Genomic DNA, 8594 nt, shown 5'->3' with positions numbered 1-8594 from the left:
ACACCGATTTTCTGAAAGAAGACACGGAGGCTGAGCAGTACCCGGTCCCTGGCTATGCATCAGTCATAGCACAAAGAGTGGAGACTGGTGTGCTGGGTGAAGAAGAGGTCACAGCCTTGTCACTGTGTGTGTCCGGGAGTGATTCTCATTCAGAGGGAGCCAAATCCTGAGGGCCATGACCAGTCTTCACCCAGGCAAAACCACCACACGTTTCAGGGGAAGCGGCTCAAGCTGGGATTTTCAAAAGGCACCTACAGGAGTTAGGAGCATTTCCAAAAGCACCTAAATAATTTAGGAGCATAAGTCCATTCCCCTATGCAAATCCAAGCCCGAGTATAATATGGAGTAAGAATCTCAGGATTTGGTCCAGAGCCCATGGCTATTGCTAGCCTAGTCTGGCCCTTTTTAACCCTCCCTTTGTTCCTCTTGTTGCACTCCTACTCACCAGCACCTCCTGACAACCCAGCATGGTATCGGCCTTCGCACTCTAATTCTGAGCTGTAGCTAAGAGTTCTGCTCTGATTCCCCTCCAGCTTCTGGCATGCAGTGTTCTGCTCCTGACTCAGCAGGAGAAGGACCCTGCTGGGGGCGGTGTGAAGAAATGGACCATTAGGAAGCATTAGGAATAAACCCACCAGCTCTGTGTCTGTGAACGATGGCTATAGCACACAAGCAGCTGGGCCCCCAGAACGAATAAGGGACGTGGTAGCATAGCAGGTGCTTCCCTGCCGGCTCATTTGGTAGAAACCTGAGCTGTTGGATCAGGGTTCTAGTTGTGGGTCCCCAGCAAGCAATTTAATTGGTGATTCTGGCCTGTGATTCTGGGTGCTAAACCTGAGACAGCAGGGGCCTGATTTTCAAAGGGGCTGATTCATGGGTGTGCGATATCTCTGAAAATCGAGACCAAGGCGTCTCAAGCCAGGTAACCAAAACCTGAGGATGACAAATCAGAGGCCACTTTTGAAAACGTTGACCTATGTTTTGCAACAGGCAGGACTTGTTGCAAACAGAGACCTGGGAACTCATTGCATCAGTGGCTTGAATTAATTTCCTCTGGGCTTTCTTGCTTCTCACCCAATGTTTGCTCTGGGTGAAGTTTCCTTGGCTCATTTGCATTCAGGGTCTGTCTCCGTGAGGGTGAGGATGGGACAGATTTGGTTTCTGAAGGGAAAGTCTGGCGTGGACCAGGAAAGCTACAACAGGAAAGCTCGCTGTTTTACTGAATTATTTCAAGTTGTTTTCCACTCCCCGCTCAGAACAGCTGTGGAGTTGAGGTAATTAGCAACCAAAACTGGGGGCGGAGGGGGGGGAAGATGGGGAGAGAGAGCAAGCTGGACTTTGGCCCCAGCTGACCTGATTCATACAACATGTCTGATTAATGCACCTGGTCACATGGCAGCTGCCAGCGACTTGTTGCTGGGCATCCAGAGGTTTCCAAGGGAACCGCTCCTTCTCCCGCAGAAGCTCCTCAACAAGTGAGGGAGAGCAGCAGTTCAGAGGGCCCTGTAAACCCAGCCGAGTGGGAGAGCGGGGAGCAAAGGAGACATTCCCTACTACACAGAGATACCCCCCAATGGAGAGACCCTGTGCATGGAGGTCCCCAATGCAGGGAAACTCTGACACACATAGACCCTGGACACAGAGAAGCTCCCAGACACACACAGACATCCCTACACATATACACAGACCTCCCCCCCCCACTCCCTCCCTGTACACTCACAGAATCTTTCCCTGCACACACACACACAAATATAAGAACGGCCATACTGGGTCAGACCAATGGTCCATCTCGCCCAATATCCTGTCTTCTGACAGTAGCCCGTGCCAGATGCTTCCGAGTGAGTGAACACAATAGGGCAATTTATCGAGTGATCCAGCCCCTGTCATCCTGTCAGCTTCTGGAAGTCAGAGGTTTAGGGAAACCCAGAGCATGGGGTTGCATCTCTGACCATCCTGGCTAATAGCCATTGATGGACCTACCCTCCAGGAACTTATCTAATTTGTTTTCGAACACAGTTATTCTTTTGGCCTTCACAACCTCTCCTGGCAAGGAGTTCCACAGGAGGACTGTGTGTTGTGCGAAGTAGCACTTCCTTATGTTTGATTTAAATCTGCTGCCTATTAATTTCATTGGGCAACCCCTGGTTCTTTTGTGTTATATGAAGGGGTAAATAACACTTCCCTATTCACTTGCTCGACACACCATTCATAATTTTATACCTCCATCATATCCCCCCCTTAGACGTTCCTTTTCCAAGTTGAACAGTCCCACTCTTTTCAATCTCTCCTCGTATGCAAGCTGTTCCATCCTCCTCCTCATTTTTGTTGCCCTTCTCTGGACTTTTTCCAATTCTATTATATCCTTTTTGTGATGGGGCAAGCAGAACTGCATGCAGTATTCAAGGTGTGGGAATACCATTCACACACACACACACACACACACACACACACACACACACACCCCTTCCCAGCATGTGCTCACAGGTCTCCCCTGCCCCAGATCCTACACACAGAGAGACCCACAGAGACAGAGACAAGCAGAAACCCCACAAGCTTCATCCACTCACAGAAGCCATCTCCTCCTCCCTCACACACATGCTCGGAAACCCCCCTCCCTGCACTCACACACTCAGAGCCCCCTCCACTGCATGCCCGCACACAAACACATACCCAGAGACGCCCCTCTGTACACACACACACACCTGGAAACTTCACTCAACGCGCGTGCACACACACACACACACACACACACTTGAGATCCCCTTCCCTGACATACAGGTAAAGACTCCCTACCTCCCCCACAGACCCTCCCCTCCAGAGAACTCCCTCCCCTCCTCCACAGAGACAGAGTCTCCCTCCTCCACAAACTGGCACAGAGAGCTCCCCCACAGACGCATACCCTGGCCACCCACAGGCCCTCTTCTCTCCCCCCACATGCTGATACTGAGATTTCCACATCACAGCCATCCTCCCATACAACTGTGCACTCTTGCAAGACACCCTTGACTCGCCCATCCCCCCCACAGACCCTCCCATAGAGAGACCTCCCCCCCACTGTATACACACACAAACACACACACACTCCTATGCACTGAGACCTCCATTGCATGCATGCACACGCATGTGTATACACTAGGGCTGTCAAGCAATTAAATAAATTAATCAGGATTAATTGCATGATTCATCGCACAGTTAAACAATAATGGAATACCATTTATTTAAATATTTTTGGATGTTTTCTACATTTTCAAATATATTGATTTCGATTACAACACAGAATACAGAGTGTACAGTGATCACTTTATTTTTTATTACAAATATTTACACTGTAAAAAACAAAATAAACAGTATTTTTCAATCCACTTAAACAAATACTGTACTGCAATCTCTTTATCATGAAAGTTGAACTTACAAATGTAGAATTATGTACAAAAAATAACTGCATTCAAAAATAAAACAATGTAAAAACTTTAGGGCCTACCAGTCCACTCAGTCCTACTTCAGCCAATCGCTCAGACAAACAAGTTTGGTTACAATTTTCAGGAGATAAAACTGCTTGCTTCTTGTTTACAATGTCACCTGAAAGTGAAAACAGGCGTTTGCATGGCACTGTTGTAGCTGGCGTTGCAAGATATTTAAGTGCCAGATGCGCTAAAGATTCATATGTCCCTTCATGCTTCAACCACCATTCCAGAGGACATTCGTCCATGCTGATGATGGGTTCTGCTCAATAACGATCCAAAGCAGTGCGGACCGACGCATGTTCATTTTCATCATCTGAGTCAGAAGTCACCAGCAGAAGGTTGATTTTCTTTTTGGTGGTTTGGGTTTTGTAGTTTCCGCATCTGAGTGTTGCTTTTTTACGACTTCTGAAAGCATACTCCACACCTCGTCCCTCTCAGATTTTGGACGGCACTTCAGATTCTTAAACCTTGGGTCGAGTGCTGTGGCTATTTTTAGAAATCTCACACTGGTACCTTCTTTGCGTTTTGTCAAATCTGCAGGGAAGTGTTCTTAAAACGAACATGTGCTGGGTCATCATCTGAGACTGCTGTAACATGAAATATATGGCAGAATGCAGGTAAAACAGATCAGGAGACATACAGCTCTCCCCCAAGGAGTTCAGTCACAAATTTAATTAACATGCATCATCAGCATGGAAGCATGTCCTCTGGAATGGTGGCCGAAGCATGAAGGGGCATACAAATGTTTAGCATATCTGACATGTAAACACCTTGCAACACTGGCTACAAAAGTGCCATGCGAACACCTGTTCTCACTTTCAGGTGACATTGTAAATAAGAAGCAGGCAGCATTATCTCCTGCAAATTGTAAACAAACTAGTTTGTTTTAGCGATTGGCTGAACAAGAAATAGGACTGAGTGGACTTGTAGCCTCTAAAGTTTTACATTGTTTTGTTTCTGAGTGCAGTCATGTAACAAAAAAAATCTACATTTGTAAGTTACACTTTCACGATAAAGAGATTGCACTACAGTACTTGTATGAGGTGAATTGAAAAATACTATTTCTTTTTGTTTAGCATTTTACAGGGCAAATATTTGTAATAAAAATAATAATATAAAGTGAGCCCTGTACACTTTGTGTTCTGTGTTATAATAGAAATCAAAATATTTGAAAATGTAGAAAAAACATCCAAAAATATTTAATACATTTCAGTTGGTATTCTATTGTTTAACAGTGCGATTAATCGTGATTAATTTTTTTAATCGCAGTAAATTTTTTTGAATTAATTGCGTGAGTTAACTGCGAGTAATCGACAGCCCTAGTATACACACACACACACATGCTCAGATTCCCTCCCTGGTACTCACACACTCAGAGCCCCCCCCTGTTGTATGCACTCACACACGCAGAGACCCCTCCTTATACAGATACACGTGGAGACTTCTCCCAACACCCACACACACTCTCCCTGCACAAGCACATGGGGACCTCTCCCAGCTCATGCAGCATGGCACTCTCACCCATTCACCTGTCATCCCGACACTCTCAGCACCAGTGCATCACAAGCCTATCGCACGCCACACTGTGTCAGCAGGCCAACAGGCTCTCAAAGGTAATAATAAAGTTCCTGAACTGGCAAACCCAGCTAGGCTGGTAAACACAAAGCACTGAATCTTTCATAAGATGAGCAGAGATTATTCGGCTACGCTACACAATCCAACGACGGACTCTCTCTCCTCCCTTCCCTTGCCCCTGACAGAGGCCCCAGAAGGGTTTGTGTATCTGCAATAGATGTTGTCGCCAGTAATTCCCCATGGTTGTTCCCACTGGCTCAGTTCCACCAGTGCTAGCCGTGGGGTAAGCATTAGACTAGACAGGGATGCAGCTGTTATGGCCATTGTGCCATGAAACTCTGTACCACTTGTGCTCGCACCATTGCTAGCACGGGGGAGGATGGAAACTGCATACTATGGGCCAGATCCTCAGCTGGAGTAAATCAACGTCGCTCAATTGATTTCAACAGAACCACACTGATTTATGCCAGCTGAGGATCTAACACAAACTGTTCTAGGCCGCAAACACACCCAAAACCAGGCGCTGCTCTCTTGCACCAGTTACCGTGCAGGCTTTCCTGTTATAGCCTGCTATTCCTTCCCTGTCCTGGCAAGGAGGCAGGCGCTCAGCACCTTGCCAGATCAGGCCTTCAAACGGCTTTCAGGGGATCTTCTCTCCATGACCCACAGCCTGGTTTAGAATTGGGTGAATAGGGGCAGCCCCTTAGCACCTGCAAGAATCTAAGAGATGAAGTAACTTCCGCTGGTTTCAATGGAGGCTCATTGTATCCCACAGGTGGGAGGACAGAGCTGAACCCCAGGGGTCTGGTTCTCCTGCTGCTCGGACCAGTTTTACACCAGATTAGATCTGTGGGTGTCAGTGGAGTTACTTCTGAGTTACACCAGAGGGGAGAATCAGGGCTGAGAGCTCTATGTGGTGTAAAGAAACAAACGAATACGAACTGGATCGAGCCTCTCATTTTAAAGGGCTGTGTGCGTCCGTCCGCATGAAGGGAGGGGCACACCTAAGGCACTTCAGACTGGGCACCCTAAAAACCCAGGCACCCAAAATCTCTAATTGCTTTTGAAAGTTTGGCTGCCAATGTGTGTAATGTTTCCTGGACAAATACCAAAAGGTTCCTGCCCCAAGGAGCTTACAGCCTAGATGTTATTGGATGCATATCGGTCGAGGGGTATGTGTGTGTGAGAGAGAAGTGCAGTTTTGGGGAGGGATGTGCAAAAGGCAAGCAGCAGGGTGTGTGTCTGTGCCCTGGGCAGCGCACGAGGCAGGCTATTTCTGTACAGCTTTGTCTCAGTACTGTATTCAACTCTGTGTGGATGTGCTTGAACTTGTGACATTAAGAGCATGAGAAAGACAAGGACTAGGAAGCAGTCATTCAGCCAAGCATGCCTGTCCTTGGTTAAACTTGTGTTTACCTCTCCAGTGCCAGACTCTCACGGTTGCTGAGGCACTTAAAGAAAGTTAAATAAACAAGATTGGCAAATTAGAACAGTGGGGACAACACTTTCAAAAGCATCTAAGTGATTTAGGAGTCCTGTCCATTTTTATAAGTGACTTAGGAGCCAAAACCCCACTGACTTTCAGTGTGACATAGACTCTTAAAGCATGGAGAATATTTTGGAGATTTTCCCCTAAATTATGCGGTAGGATTTTCATCCGAGGCTAACTCCTTGAGCTTCTTTTTGAACATCCCAGCATCAGGAATGCTCATTTACACTGGTGTAAATCAGGATTAACTCAATAGGACCCAGTTGTGTAAAATGTGTGTAATCAGTGCGAGGTGAATCAAGCCCCACACAGTTAACTAAGGCTTTGTCTACACTGGGTTTGCTCCCATTAAATCCGGCTGTTCATAGGTTCCAGCACAAAGCCCTACTGTAGACAGGCAAAGCTGGTTTGAATCAGTGACAAGCTGCACCAATGCAAATGACGTAACCTGTCTACACTAGGGGCAGGATTCTTCAGAAGCGCTCAGCCTTGACCTCTCTCTTCTCCCATTGAATCAATGGCAGGTCAGCAAGTGTCTGTTGAATAACTGGTGTGTGTGTGGGGCACAAAGGTCTCTGAGACCACATCACAGCTGCCACCAGGCTTGCACCAATCCCTAGCCTCCTCTGCAGTGAGGGCTGGGCTAAGAGTTGTTGCTGGCATGGCTGGCGCTGTGATTTGGGGACAGCCTGTGGTGTACGTGTGTGTGAGTGTATGGAGGTGATTGTGTCTGCGGTGCAGAACCATCTCCAGGCCTGACGCAGCCATGACTGCTCCTCCAGCGTTTTACTTAGCACTGACAGTGTATCGGCTTTGCTGCCGAAAAGGCTGAATTCATTCCCACAGAGTCCTGGGAGCAAACGCAGAAAACTTTCCGTCACAGCATTTCGAAGAGATTTTTCTGACGGGGCCGCTCTCTGAGTCCTCTTCCCCAGCTGAAAAGCAAACTGTACAGAGAAAGGGGCCAGGGGGTCCCACCACCGCTGGGGTCAGTGTGGAGACACTCTTGGTTTTCGTTGGGACAACTGAACGCAGACACTGGCCGACCGTGAACGAATCTGCTACAAGCAGAGAAATTGGTGGTGATGAGGGCCACTGTCTGGTAGACGAGGCCGGGTCTAAACCACAGCCTGGATCATCTGTTATTAGCCATTAGGGCCAGACAAATAATAATTGCTATTGGTATGACAATATTACCTAGAGGGCCAGTGTTCCCTCTAATTTTTCCCACCCATGTGCGGAATGAGTTTTGTTATGTGCACCCATATGGAGGTGAGGTGTGTGACACATGACCTGCATATGGGTGCACATAACAAAATTTATGTGGCGGGGGTGGGGCCGAGGGGTTCGGAGGGTGGGAGGGGGCTCAGGGCTGGGGCAGAGGGTTAGGGTGTGTGTGTGTATGGGGGTGAGGGCTCAAGCTGGGGGTGCAGGCTCTGGTGTGGGGCCGGGGATGAGGGGATTGGGCTGCGGGAGGGGGCTCAGGGCTGGGGCAGAGGGTTGGGGGGTGAGGGCTCCGGCTGGGGGTGCAGACTCTGGGGTGTGGCTGGGGATGTGGGATTTGGGGTGCAGGCTGCCCCAGGGCTACTGCGGGGAGAGAGGACTCCCTCCCAGCTCTCTCTCCCCATAGCAGCACCTGGGTTGGGGGGGAGGAGAGCCTCTCCCCACTCCTGGCTCCGGGGCTGCAGGATAGGCGCCTCTCCCGCGGCCAGGACAGGTCCGTGGCTGGGCTGGGTTGGGGCCGGGGGAGGGGTGCGTCTCGTGGCTGGGCTGGGTTGGGGCTGGGGCCGGGGGAGAGGCATCTCTCCCCACCACAGCCCTGAGCACCTGCGTGGCGCTTAATAGGCTGCTGCATGGCCATGCACCTTAGAGGGACCTTAGGGCCCCAGCCAAGAACAGTGACCCGTTGTGCTAGGTATTGTATGTACATAGTAAAAGACAGTCCCAGCCCCTAAGAGATCACAATCTAAATAGGCAAAGAATCAGTTACAGGCCCTATTTTCACATGGGGAACCAAGGCGCAGAGAGATCCCGGGGCCAAGAGGACAAGGTCAGACAAAGCGTGT

The sequence above is a fragment of the Chelonia mydas genome, chromosome 25 (genome assembly GCF_015237465.2).
Source record: "Chelonia mydas isolate rCheMyd1 chromosome 25, rCheMyd1.pri.v2, whole genome shotgun sequence".
NCBI classification, from domain to species: Eukaryota; Metazoa; Chordata; order Testudines; family Cheloniidae; genus Chelonia; species Chelonia mydas.
The sequence above is the reverse complement of the archived record's forward strand: the minus strand, read 5'-3'. Positions refer to the sequence as shown.